This window comes from Mesoplodon mirus, assembly GCF_964341445.2.
Source record: "Mesoplodon mirus genome assembly, chromosome: 13".
Lineage (NCBI taxonomy): Eukaryota > Metazoa > Chordata > Mammalia > Artiodactyla > Ziphiidae > Mesoplodon > Mesoplodon mirus.
The window spans coordinates 23,939,942-23,954,771 of NC_138989.1; the positions used below are offsets into that span (position 1 = coordinate 23,939,942).

Genomic DNA, 14,830 nt, shown 5'->3' on the forward strand with positions numbered 1-14,830 from the left:
GATTTGCATTTCTCTGATGATTAGTGATGTTGAGCGCATTTTCATGTACTTGTTGGCCATTTGTATATTATCTTTGGAGAAATGTCTGTTCAAGTCATTTGTCCATTTTTTAATCTACTTGATTTTTTTGTTGTTGATTGTAGGAGTTCTCCATATATTCTCATTATTAATCCTTTATCAAATATATGATTTGGAAATATTTTTCCCTTATTCCATAGGTTGCCTTTTTACTCTTTTGATTGTGTCATTTTATGTACAAACATTTAAAATTTGACGTAGTCCCAATTGCCAAATCCAGGGTCATGAAGCTTTTCCTCTGTTTTCTTCTAGGAGTTGTATACTTTTAGGTCTTAACGTTGAGGTCTTTAATCTTTTTTTTTTTTTTTTTTTTTTTTGCGGTACGCGGGCCTCTCACTGCTGTGGCCTCTCCCGTTGCGGAGCACAGGCTCCGGACGCACAGGCTCAGCGGCCATGGCTCACGGGCCTAGCCGCTCCGCGGCATGTGGGATCTTCCCGGACCGGGGCACAAACCCGCGTCCCCTGCATTGGCAGGTGGACTCTCAACCACTGTGCCACCAGGGAAGCCCTTTAATCTATTTTGAGTTAATTTTTGTATACAGTGTAAGTTAAGGGTCCGATTTCATTCATTTGCATGCAGATATCGAGTTTTCCCAGCACCATTTGTTGAAGAGAACTGTCCTTTCCCCATTGAGTGGTCTTGGCACCCCTCTCAAAGATCATTTGACCATATATGTGAAGGTGAAAACCAAACCCTTTTGAAAAACACGGACACTCATTGAATATGACAGCGTGTCATCTTCAAGGTCCAGCTGCACCTCTGTCATCTGGGACCATGGGAAGTTAAATCTAAGAAAGCAGACCGCTAAGGTCCCTTCTCACATCTCTAGGCTTCTGTGACTAGCTACAGAGTCCTCTACTCACTGAAAGGGTGTTTGCCATAGCCTAAGAGGAGGTGGGTGGAGATCAAGAGCGGACACTTAGGTTGCTAACAAGACTGCTGATGGCCCTCTGCGTTTCGACACTGGAGCCTCCTTTTCCACCTTCCCTTCATTCCATACCCATACAACCCACCCACCCTCAGGACCAGCCTCATCTCTGCCTCTCCAGGATCATCTCACCTCTTCCTCCATGGTCATACTCTGATGACAGTGGGCTCTGTGACCATCCTGACAGGAGAGAGAGTTAGAACTGGGTCCTCAGCTCACTCTCCTCCTGGATCAGGCAGCTCCAAAACAAACCACCCCCAAACCCAGAGGTTTAAAGCAAGGGGGGGTTTATTCTTGCTTGCATATCCGCAGGTGGCCAGGACAGCTCTGCCTCAGGCAGCGGCACCTGGGACCCTCCTCCACCTTGAACAAGTGGGCTGAGTGATATGTCATCTGTGGGCATGTGCAGCTGCTTGAGGGCAGGACCAGTATTTCAGTTGTTTCCTCCTAGAAGGCCCATTGCATGTTAGATCAGTGTTCAGTAGCTCTTAGCTGGCCACACACTGGACAGACCTGTCATCGGTGCCTGGGAAGCTAGTGGTGGGAGAATGTCTAGGTAGGAAAGGAACTTAAAGGTCATCTGGTCCAACCATCTGTCTGTTCATTGACTTCTTCCTATAGCATTTCTGGCCCCTCAGCATGAGCCTTGGGCAAACCTCTCAGGTGACAGAGAATAAACCTTTATCTCCAAGACAAAACGGTATTACTGAGATAATTCTGAATGTCAGAAAATTCTTCCTTTGTTGAGCTGAGGTGGGTTTCCAGGCAGCATTTGTCCTGATAGGGGTGTTTTTCTGTCCTGCACAGCTGGACTTATCCCTTCCATGTGACCATACTCTTCATCTTCAGAGAGGCTGGCTCGGTGTCCCTGTGTATTATCTATTGCTGCATGACAAATCACCCAACATTTAGTGGCGTTAAGAATTCATGAGTGAGGGACTTCCCTGGTGGTCCAGTGGTTATGACTCCACGCTCCCAATGCAGGGGGCCGCCAGGTTCGTTCCCTGGTCAGGCAACTAGATCCGCATGCTGCAACTAAATTGCAACGAAGATCCTGTGTGCCGCAACTAGACCCAGAGCAGCCAAATAAATAAATAAATAAATAAATATTAATTAAAAAAAAAGAATTCTTGAGGAGGAGTTGGAGGGATTCTGGCTGGGGATGATTTCATGAGGGTGACACTCATGTGAAGCTTGACTGGGCCTGGAGGCTCCACTTCTAAGCAGCTCCCTCACTTGCCTGGCCAAGTGGTGCTGGCTGTTGACAGGAGGTCTCCGTTCCTAGCTCTGTGGACCTGTCCAAAGTGTCCTCACAATATGACAGCTGGCTTTCCCCAGGGGGAGTGATCCAAGAGAGAGCACGCAGGAACCACAATGCCTTTTCTGACCTACCCTCGAAGTCACACTCTGTCATTTCCACTGTATCCTCTTAGTTATACAAGTCAGCCCTGCCCAGTGGGGGAGGAAGGCTCCAAACCTTTGTGACCTTCACTTTCGTCATCCGTAAACGGACCTACTTGGCTGTCTGAAATAAACCGTGAAGAAGCACTTGGTAAACTCTTTCGTGAGTGAAGGGGATGTTCTGAATGTCAGGGTTTTTCTAACAGTGAATGCGTAACGAGTGAAAACCTCCTGTTGAACCCCACACTCCTGTCCATTCAAGGAAAGCAGGGCTGGATTTGCCAGAGGATGAAGAAGACATACTTGAGGTCTCTTTCAGGGGTAGTCATGCCGGGGACTATCTTTTTAGAGTTGAGGAACCGTGTCGGGGGGAGACCCCTCTCTGCTGACAGGGCCCTTCCCTTGTTCAGTCCAAATGTTGGAGGGGAGACAGAAGGCACACTCTTGCTGGATGCTGTGCGGGCCCAGGAGATAAGACTATGCCACAGAGGCCCCGACCTCATCTGTCTTGCTCACTGATCTGACCCCAGGGCCTGCCCTGCCACGTTGACTGAACGAAAGAATGAACGTGCCCAGCAGGGGTGATGGTTGTTTTAAACTCAGCCTCCGTTTGGGAGTCTGTGACTGTGCTGTGGGGACTTTGGTTTTGCAGGCTGCTGTCATGGTTTGACAGGAGCTGAGCTGCTGTTTCTGCTTCCATTGAAGCTTGGTGGGAGTCACTTTTACATAAGATTATTTCATCTAATATTAACGTCAGTGCCTATAATACCGGAGCCCATAAAGGGAAGAAGAAGAATTCCTGAATAAATTATGTCTCACCATCAGCTCTATAAACTCGTATAGTAATATGTGCATTTAAATTTGTAATTGTCCTTAGTGTGTTAAATTTCGACTTCAGTGTCTCCTTAATTGACCTCTAATCCCTGGCATTTCAGTCTTTCTCTTGTCTTGGTAACTGATCTTCTTTTTTAGAGCCTCCTTTGCTTGGTGTAACATTTTTAGGGGGTATGTTTTAGTGCTGCTGAACATGTAAGCTCACAGATCACTTGTAAAAGGAAGAATCTAGGTTGCTGGGACACCCTGTAGATTGTGGCTGCAGCTACAGAGATTGTGTGCTGATTAAAAAAAATAAAATCCGTTCAAGTATCCTGAATGTGTAGGCGCAGGACTGTGCTCAAAATAGATCCCGCCCTGTGCCCTAGGGACCCATCATCTCGTTCCTTGATTCCCGAGACACTCAGCGCATAGCCTTGTGCTCTGGCTTACAGGGGCTTGTCACCAAAGTCCTTCATCGCTGCTGTTGGCTGTCGCTGTACACAGGGAAGAATTTAAAATGCGATAGATTTTAAATGGATTTTATTTTTTACTGTGGAAATTTTCAAACGCATAAAAGTAGATGATGGCCCATCACCCAGTGTTAGCAAGTCTCACTGTAAGGTCACTCTATGGCCTCCCCACCCTCAGTTAACTTGAAGTAAGTCGCAGACATCTTTTACTTAATTCTAAGAATTAAGTTAAAAAATAAGTTAAAAAATAATTTTAATAATAATGAATATTTGTAAATATTTCATTATGTATCTCTTTAGAGATGAAAGTTTCTTAAAAATTAACCTAAATGGCATTAACATGCCTAAAAATTTAACAATAATTCCTTAATATTATCAAATATCCAGTCAATATTAAAATTTCTCCATTGATTTCTCTTTAATAAAAAAAATTTTGTAGGCATTCAATAGATATTTATTGAATGAAAGTTTCTTTAAATTCTGTAGTGCTTTACAATTTTCAAATTTTTTACATGCATGATTTCATATAATCCCGTAATAAAATTTCCCCATTAGTTTAAAATTTTTTTAGAGTTTCCAGAAATCAGGATCCAAATAGAGTCCATTCATTGCAATTGTTGATATTTCTCCTCAGATTTTAAAAAATATTTTGTTTTGAAATAATTTCAAACTTAGAGGAAAGTTATGAAAGAACTCCAATGTACCCACCCCTCAGGTCCTCCAATTGTTAATATACTACATTTACCTTATCATTCTCTCTATATATTATATTTATACATATTATTTTTAATTCTTTTTTTTAAGTTTTTTTTTTTTTTTTTTTTTTTTTGCGGTACGCGGGTCTCTCACTGCTGTGGTCTCTCCCGCTGCGGAGCACAGGCTCCGGACGCGCAGGCTCAGCGGCCATGGCTCACGGGCCCAGCCGCTCCGCGGCATGTGGGATCCTCCCAGACCGGGGCACGAACCCGCGTCCCCCGCATTGGCAGGCGGACTCTCAACCACTGCGCCACCAGGGAAGCCCTAAGATTTTTTTTTGATGTGGATCATTTTTAAAGTCTTTATTGAATTTGTTACAATATTGCTTCTGTTTTGGTTTTTTGGCTGCGAGGCATGTGGTATCTTAGCTCCCAGACCAGGGATGGAATCTGCACCCCCTGTATTGGAAGGCGAAGTCTTAACCACTGGACCGCCAAGGAAGTCCCTTTTAACTCTTTAAGAGTAAGTTTCAGACATGATGCTGGGGATCACTTAATATGTCAGCGTGTATTCCTAAAACAAGGACATTCTCCTATATATTCACAGTGTAAACACTGATACAAAGCTACCATCCAATCCGTGGACCCTGTTCATATTTTACCAGTTGTCCCAATAATGTCCTTTTGAGGTAGAAGATCCACTGCAGGATCGTAGATTGCATTTGGTTGTTGTGTCTTGTCACTTTAGTTTCAGTCTGGAACAGTCTTCCATTTTCCCTTGTCTTTCATGACCTAAACGTTTTTGATAAATTCAGGCCAGTTACTTTGTAGAATCTGCCTCAATTTGGGATTGCCCGGTGTTTCCTTATGTTTAGATTCAAGTCCTGCATTTGTGGCAGAAATACCACAGGATGCATACTGTGTCCTTCACAGTGCATCATATCAGGAGGCACATGATGTTGATTTGTCCTACCACTAGTGATCATCATTTGGTTAAGATGGTGTTTGCCAGGTTTCGCCACTGTAAAGTTAACTTTATAATTACTAATTAATGACTAATTAGAAAGTATTTTTATGGGGAGACACCTTAAGGCTATGTAAAACCCTGTTCATCAACAAATCTCCCCACTGATTTTTTAAAAAATATTTATTTATTTATTTATTTGCTTGCACTGGGTCTTAGTTGTGGTAGGCAGGCTCCTTAGTTGTGGCATGCATGATCCCCCGACCAGGGATCAAACCTGGGCCCCCTGCATTGGGAGCTCAGAGTCTTATCTACTGCGCCACCAGGGAAGTCCCTTCCAACTGATTTTTACCACCCTTTGGTGATTCTTGCCTGAATCTATTATTACTTTGATGGTTGCCAATTGGTGATTTTCTAATAACATCATTCCTTCTATATTTATTAGTAGGCATTGTACTATAAAGAAGAGCTTTTAATTTACCCATTTATTTATATCAGTATGAACCCATGGATTTCTAGATTATCCAATGGGTTGTTATCTGTAATTATCATTTATTTTGACACTCAAATTGTCCTGGTTTTGGGTAAGAGGAGTCCTTTTAAACTGGCTCCTGTGTCCTTTTGACATTCCCTATTTGAACCCTCCTTCCTTTTTTTGTACAACAGAATGATCCTGGTTCTTCTGTACTGGAATCTGCCATTTCTCCAATGAGCCCTGGTTCCTTTTAGTGGAAAATGGTATCTAGAAGCCAGACACTGAGTGCTAGGTGTGCTCATTGTCATTGGGACGTTATTGATTCTAGGCTCTCTTTGTGGGTAGAGGTAGTTTTTTCTTACCTTTCTCTTCCATGTTTCCAACTTCAGACTCTGACAGTAAGATATCTGGCTCCCATTATCCTCAATATATTTACTTATTTGCTCAGTCCCTTGTATGAAAACACCCTCCTGGTCACGCTGGCCAAATCTCCTCTGTTCCTGCGCAACCAGTCGTGCTGGCTGAGTTATCTTGACGTTGGTATTGCTGATCTTGGTGGCGGTCTTGGCCAAACCCCTCTGCCACAGGGCCTGGCTGCACTGTCTGAATTCCCCACAGCTTAGTTTCTCCTGGGAAAGGGGAAGGGGCTCCCCAGTCTCTCTTGATTTATGGGTTCTTCTTCTCTCTTTCTCTTTTTCCCCTTGCAATTTATTTGTTGAAGAAACGGGGTCATTTGTTCTGTAGTTTCACACAAACTGGATTTTGCTGATTGCATCTCCATAATGTTATTTATCATACTCTTCTATCTTCTTTATTTCCTGTAAACTGATAGCTAGGGATTCCATCAGAGTAAGATTAAATTATAGTGGCAGAATAGTTCATGGATATATTGAAAAGGGGCATGTATTGGCTGGTTCTTTCTTTCCCCCTCCCTCCCTCCCTCCCTCCCTCCCTTCCTTCCTTCCTCCCTCCCTCCCTTCCTTCCTTTCTTTCCCTTCCCTTCCCCCTCTCCCTCCTTCTCTCTCTCTCTGTCTCTTTCACACACACATATGCACACAAATATCAGAGGCCATTGTTGACAATTTTCTAGACCCATTAGTTTATTACAGTTCGCAAAATGCTGATATTCTATTATTGCCTTTTTCAGTTATTAGAGGGAATAATTCTATAAAGAGAAACTTCCCCTCATCAACCATTAGGTTACCCAATGGTTTAGTTAATATGGAAATGGTAGGAAAATGCCCCATGCTTTCTTTTATTCACCAATTATCAAACAAATAAATGGGTCCCTAGCATCCCTCCAAGGTTACTGATGACTTACTTTTTCAGCTTCATTATGAACTCCTTGACTTGATGTCTTTTAATGTATTACAGCTGTTATTCTCATTCTAATCTTTCAGAGATAATTCACATACCATGCAAATAATCCATTTAAAGTGTACAACTTAATGGTTTTTAATATATTCACAGATATGTACAACCATCACTAAAGTCAATTTTAGAATGTCTTCATCATCTTCAAAAGAAACCCCATACCCTTTAGCTACCACTCCCGTGCGCCCCTAGCTGTGTGCTCCCAGTCCTAAACAACAACTCCAATCCTTTCTGTCTCTCTGTATTTCCCTATTCTGGACTTTAATATGGATGGAATCATACAATATGTGGAATTTTGTGCCTGGCTTCTTTCACTTAGCATAATGTTCAAGGTTCAACCAAGTTGGGCCCCATTGTATGAATCTTTTTTTGTCCATTCATTCATTGATGGTATTGTTTCTACCTTTTAGCTGTTATGCATAATGCTATTATAAATGTTTGTGTACAAGTTTTTGTGTGGGCATATGTTTTCATTTCTCTTGGGTGTATACCTCAGAGTGGAATTGTTGGGTCATGTGGTCACCCCATGTTTAATCATTCTTTAGTGTTTTTGAGTATGTCTCTTTGGATAACTTTTTTAGTGGCTCTTCTATATATTACATTACATATACATGACTTATCACAGTCTGCTGATGTCATTTTACCAGTTTTAGTGAAGTATAGAAACCTTACCTCCTCGTAAGTTCCTTTACACTCCCCCATTTACAGCATAATTGTCTTAAATATTTCCTCTACACACATGTAGAACCACATCAGACAGTGTTTTAATTTTTGCTTCAGCCATTAAAACATTCATCCATTTTCTACTTGACAAGACCTTTTTAGTCTAAATTTGAGATCTAAAGCATTTACGTAATATTCTGTGACAGGCTTTCCACTTAATAATCTGAAGAACCACCTTAGGTGTCACTGAGTAGTTCATGATATTTTGATATTTTGATGGAACTACAAAATATGTCTAATGGATTTTCAGTCAGTGATGTTGACGGAGTGGGGTGGTGTTACCCCCATTACTCCACTTTTAGCATGTGAGGTTGGCAGGACTTCCGGTGTGGGCCGAGCCTGGATCATCTCCCTGGGTTTGTTCCTCTGCATGTAACCCGCATGTATTAATTCACTCTGCCAGCCCAACATCTCTGAGCTCCCACCATGTGTCACGTGTGTAGGGGCAAGACAGGCCAGGTCTGTGGCTCGTGGAACTTATGTTCTAGCTTGTAAACAGCAAATACAAACAATGACCGGGTAAAGCAGAACATTTTTTTCTGGATGGAAACCCCAGTTTTCTCCTTGAGAAGAGCCCTGTGCTGGTGGCAGAGAAACTGATTTCTGGTGCTGGCTTTGTTGTTTACCAGCTCTATGGATGGGGGCACATGATTTACCTTTTCCTGGCCTCCTCTCCTTTCTTGGATATAAAATGAGGCTAATTTCCTCCTACAGGTGCCTGCCATATAGAATATACTTGCTAAATATTTGCTGAACAAATCAATGTCTGCTTTGCCCACTTTCTGGACCCTTGCAAGGATCAAAAGACTCATGTTTGTGACAGACTCTTACAGAAACTGAGGTACTACCTGGATATAAGTTGTCTTTTTTTTTTTTTTTTTTTTTTTGCGGTACGCGGGCCTCTCACTGTTGTGGCCTCTCCTGTTGTGGAGCACAGGCTCCGGACGCACAGGCTCAGCAGCCATGGCTCACGGGCCCAGCCGCTCCGCAGCATGTGGGATCCTCCCGGACCGGGGCACGAACCCGTGTCCCCTGCATCGGCAGGCGGACCCTCAACCACTGCGCCACCAGGGAAGCCCAAGTTGTCTTGATAAGTGTGCTGTCTTTTATAAATTACTGTCATCCTCCATTTGTGTAAAAATGTAGCCTCGTGAATTTCAGTAAATGGAGGATGGATCCTGAGTCTCCTTTTTAGTTTTTATTCTAAAAATTACATTAGAAATATCCTTCCTGTAGAACTTGTAGCAGCATTTATTTAACATTTCTCAAGGGAAACTCTAAATGGTGAAGAATGAGGCCAGAAGCAAAATGAAATGGGGTCAGGTCTCGTAGTGATGGTCTTACCTCTGGAAGCAAACACTGCACTGTAGATGCTTCTGTTTGATGGGCCACGTCTGACACTTGCCATGTCGAGCATTTTCTAAATAGAGACATCCCACCAGCTTTGGTGACTTTTGAGAGCACACGTGAAGCCTGGCGGACAAGTCTGTGCGGCCCTGTGGGTAAGAGGCAGGGTTGTGGGTGGGTGGACCTCGCTCTAGTGGCGCAGTCCCCTTTGGGAGCTCCACTGAGCTGCCCACATCTCTGAGGCTCACCCTCTGCATCTGGAACAGAGAGGTGACATTCCTGCCTTTCTTGTCACATCTTAAATGGCTAACCTGTGTGAGACGCTTCTAAGGTAAGCCCTCGGGATTGGGTCGTTAGAACAAACAGCTGAGCTTCATTACTTAGACCTGAAGGGTCCTAATAGCATCCCCTTGGCCCAAGAGACAGAAGAACCGAACTCTGCTGTTTTCTCCTGCCCGCGTCTCTTACAACCTTCCTCACTGCCCTCCCCACCTTCCGACATCCCTTCTGTGGCTGCTGCTCACGTGTACCAGCAGGTTCTTAGTTGAGAATAACAGTAAACCAGCTCTGGATATGTTAAACCAAAAAAAAAAAGGTATTTACTGGAAGGATCTTCATTTGCTCACAGAATCCCTGAAAAGGCAGAACAGAGGTCTCAGAGGAGAGGTGAGAAGAAGGCAGGCTGGGCAGCCGGATCCAGGCTCAAAGTCGTGTCACAGAACCACCCCGGCAAGGACCTTGCCCCCGGGGCCCTGCTACCTCTCCTGCCGCTGAGAACCAATCGTTGCTGCTGCCACCACTGCCAGCCAAGAATTCTCCCCATTCCTGTTCTTTTTGTTTTGGCCACACGACTTGCGGGATCTTAGTTCCCAGACCACAGACTGAACCCGGGCCTTCAGCAGTGAGAGCACGGAGTCCTAACCACTGGACTGCCAGGGAATTCCCCCCATTCCTGTACTTTTAAATGTAAACATTTAATAAAGTACAATATACAGAGAGGAAAGTGGGCAAATCACAAAATGAACACACTGAATAAGCTCTGCCCCGCTGAAGAAATAAAACATGACCAGCCCTCCAGGAGTCCCCCCATGTCCTCTTCCAGTCACTGCTCCCCCAAGGGTAAGTGCTGTCTGGACTTGTCACCCCAGAGCTTTCTTTTGCCTGTTACTGTACTTTTTATCAGTGGAGTCACACAATACGTCCTCTTGGTGTCTGACTTCTGCTCAACATTATGTTTGTGAGGTTCTTGCAGGTTGTTATGTGCAGTTCTAATGCTTTTATTCTCATTGCTGTATAATAATAAATCACCATTGGATAAACCACCAAACAAATAAACCACCATTTGTTTATCCGGTCTAGTGTGGACAGATGTGTGTGTTGTTTTCAGTTCTCGGTTATTAGGAAGATGCTGTGGAAGTTCTGGAACATGTACACGTGTGCACATCCCAAGTGGGGAGTTCTGTAGGAGCAGAATTGCTGGATCGTGGGGCATGTGTATGTTTACTGATAACTGATGACATTGAGCACTGCTTTGTACGTTCATGAGCCATTTGGATATCCTCTTTTGGGAAGTGCCTGCTTAAATCTTTTGCCCATTTTTAAATTGGGTTGCTGGCCTCTTTATTACTGATTTTAGGAGTTCTTTATATTTTCTTGACACAAGTTCTTTGTTGGATACATTTATTGCGAATAACTCTCCCAATCAGTGGCTTGCATTTTCCGAGTGTATGTTTTGCATCTCTAGATCCAGATTTTAAAACCTCTGCAAACACACAAGGATTCGCCTGGTTGCTAGGGATCCCGGACAGCAAACATCACACCTTGTTTGCAGTCCCAGGATTGCATTCCAAGATGATGTAGCCTCTGGGGAGGTGCCTGGGTCAGGACTCAGCCACACACAGCAGACATGACTCTGGCTAGTGTGAGCAGAAGGCTGTGCGGCCAGGGGCGGGGGTCACTTCCCACTCGCTGGGAGGGCTGGAGGAGCGGGCTGGAAGGAGTCAGGAGCAGTCTGGGCCCCCAGACTCTCACCACCTCTGCTGTGATGGGGCGAACTGCTGACACCGCTGCAGGGAGCCCTGGAATCTGGGGCTGCCAGAGCACACGCCCTCTGTCGCAGTTCCTGCCACCACGATGGATGCCTTGCCTCTTGCTCACTTCCACATTTAGGTTTTGTGTGAATGCATGTCGTCGGTGGAAGCTGATTCCTTGGAATCTTTGATGCAGGTCGTTTTTGGCTGTCTAGCCACTGTGGTGTCGGAAAAGGGGAAAGCTCCGAGCAAGACGGGCAGCTTTGGGGCAGGGCTGCTCCAGTAAGGAGAGGAGCTGTGCGGGTGCCATGGTGCTGAGTATTCTAGACGGGAACTATGTGGAGGGTGAGGTGCAGCCCTGTGGTTGGTGTGCTCAGCTGATGAACAGGCTCAGCTGCATGTGAGGTTCCAGAAGGTCATTCCTCCACCCATCTGTTCAGCCATTGTGTTTAGTGTCCTAGGCTGCTGTGGTAAAGCATGAAAAACTGGGTGGCTTAAAACAAAGGAAATGTATAGTCTCATACTTGTGGAGGCTAGAAGTCCAAAGCGAAGGTGTCAGCAGGGCTGTGCTCTCTCTGAAGGCCCTGGAGGAGGGTCTGTCCCAGGCCCGCCTGGCCTCTGATGTTGGCTGGTGATCCTTGGCATTCCTTCGCTTGTAGATGCATCACTCCCATCTCTGCCTCCCTCCTGTTTCTGTGTCTGTTCCTCTTCTTAGAAGGACACCAGTCTTATTGGACTAGGGCCCACCCTAATGACCTCATCTTAACTTGATTATATCTTCAAAAACCATATTTCCAAATAAGGCCACATTCACAGGTACTGGGGGTTAGGACTTCAATAAATCTCCCTGGGGGACACAGTTTAGTTCACTTTTATGCCCATCATCAACCCAGGCCTTGGCTGGACCCTCTCCTTTGGCTGCTCCGGATCCCTGGGCTTTCCCAGAGCCACAGCCCCCATGCCGCTGCTCTGGGTTAGCCTGACCCTCCTCCTAGTCTGTGCTTGGGCAGAGTCCCTCACTGTTTGAGACACTGCTCCAGTGTACCCCTGACCCCTCTAGGACAAGAAAAGGTCATTCTGTTTCCTGAGATTTAACCACCGGCAGCTTATGCCTTTCCTTTTGATTTTAAAGCCAACTTTTAACTGGCAACCAATATGTATGTAGCATACAATCTATTGTATGTGTGTAACAGACACATAGAAAAATAGGTAAATTACAAGAGTGTAACTCAATGAATTTTTATAAAGCGAACACCCCCTTTGTTTTGAATTTATTTCCCTCTGCTTATTAAATAGTACCTTGGAATTTATGGGCCATCTCTTTCACAAAGCGGAATGTTCTTTGAGGCCAGAAAATGTGTCTTATTTACCTTTATATCTACCACCTCTCCAGTTTCTAGCACAATTCCTGTATATGGTAACCCACAGGAAGTACTTGCCAAATTAGAATTTAGAAGATCGGAGAGGAATTTACCAAGTGAACCAGAGTCAGCTTGAGCAAGCATTAAACAGAAATCTCGTACAAGGCTGAGTGCTTTGCTCCAGATTAGTAGCCTTTGTCTTTCTATGTGTCTGAGTTAAAATTTGTTGCCTGTCAATTTTTTTCTTGCCTGTGGACATTTTTGTGTGTGTGTGAAGGTCCTCCAGAACGCATAGCCCAAGGCAAGGATTAAAGAGTTGACACTTTCCATCAACAGATGAATGGATAAAGAAGATGTGGCACATATATACAATGGAATATTACTCAGCCATAAAAAGAAACAAAATTGAGTTATTTGTAGTGAGGTGGTTGGACCTAGAGTCTATCATACAGAGTGAAGTAAGTCAGAAAGAGAAAAACAAATACCGTATACTAACACATATATGGAATCTAAAAAAAAAGTGGTTCTAAAGAACCTTGGGGCAGGACAGGAATAAGGACGCAGATGTAGAGACTGGACTTGAGGACACGGGGAGGGGGAAGGGTAAGCTGGGACGAAGTGAGAGAATGGCGTGGACATATATATACTACCAAATGTAAAATAGGTAGCTCGTGGGAAGCAGCCGCTTAGCACAAGGAGATCAGCTTGGTGCTTTGTGACCACCTAGAAGGGTGGGATAGGGAGTGTGGGAGGGAGACGAAAGAGGGAGGAGATATGGGGATATATGTATATGTATAGCTGATTCACTATGTTATAAAGCAGAAACTAACACACCATTGTAAAGCAATTATACTCCAATAAAGATGTTAAGAAAAAAAAAAGAGTTGACACTTGAGAGATGCAGTCAAAGGGCAGTGAAGCAGAAATGGGGAGTGGGAAGATGGAAGTGACAGTGATGCAGTGCGTTTCCTTTGCTGGATGTCGCTTCACAGCGAGCGGCAGAGACACAGCCGGCCTGGCGCACATACTCCTCCAGAAGACACATGAGGAGAAAACGCACCACTCAGCAGTCCGCAGAGGTGCAAGTGGAGGGAGGATGTATCTGCCCCATTCACTCCCATCTCCCGTTTCCCACTGTCATTTTACGAGAGTCCAGAAGTGGAGGGACAGTTGGGCAAGGAGGAGGCACCGACTGAGAGACAGAGGAGGCGGTCGAGGGAATCTGGGGACGTGCACAGGTTTGTGTCCAGCACGCTCCACACCTTGCGCTACTCAGGTCCGCCCATGCCTTCATTGGTATCTGCTCTCCCACTGCAGTGGAGGGACCACGACCCTCCGAGAGAACAAAGACACGTTGACCCCTTCCCTGGGAGGGGACGTGGCAAGTCCAGTCAGCGACAGGGTCCCCTTCCTGGTGGCCAGCTGGGGTCGCCTGGAAGACTGAAGCAAGAAGGTTGTAAAACAGGCTCCTTCGGTGCTGCTGTGGCTGGTCCTGATGCTGTGGTCGACATTCATCCTCTTCTTCCTCCACCACCCCTTCTGAATCCTCTTCACTCTCTGCTAGCATCATGCAGATTTTCAACTGCACAGGGGGTTGGGTGCTTCTAACCCCTGACGTTGTTCAAGGGTCAACTGCGTATCATCTTCCCTAAGGAATGTAACCAAAGCAGGAGAGAATCAGAAACAGTAGTTCAAATGAAAGATAAATGTCTTCCTGAGTGTCAAGTCGTCTGACTTTGGAACTGGTGAAGAGTCAAAGAAGTAATAACAGATGATGAACAGCCAGGGAGTGTAAGTGAGCATTAAAGAGCAGCAGAAGTGCCAAATGAGCTCCGGCACTGGCAGGGTTACGTGCTGACCAGTTGCTCTTCCTTTTCCCACATCCTTTGTGGAAAGAGCTTTGGTACGTTGGCGGCGGGGTGGGGAGGCGGGGGAAGAGTGGTGTCTGAATTTCCTTTGAGTGTCTAAAGGAATGAGTTAAGTAGATCCAGCCATGATAGTTGGATCTCACTTTTCAGACACTGGTCACAGTTGGAAATGGCCCACACTTTAGTCACCTCCGCTTCCCCTTACTTTGGTACCATTAGCTCCATGACCTTGTAACCAGCCAAGGGTCAGTTCCTTGTCACAAGGGGTACTGTGTCAGCCCAGCCATTGCCTTCATCTC

General features: G+C 45.0%; 1 protein-coding gene across 3 annotated transcripts in view; it reads left to right on the forward strand.

Annotated features, from left to right (window-relative positions):
- OSBP2 (oxysterol binding protein 2) overlaps positions 1-14,830 on the forward strand; it is a 177,857-nt gene that overhangs the window by 32,491 nt on the left and 130,536 nt on the right. The window lies entirely within an intron of this gene.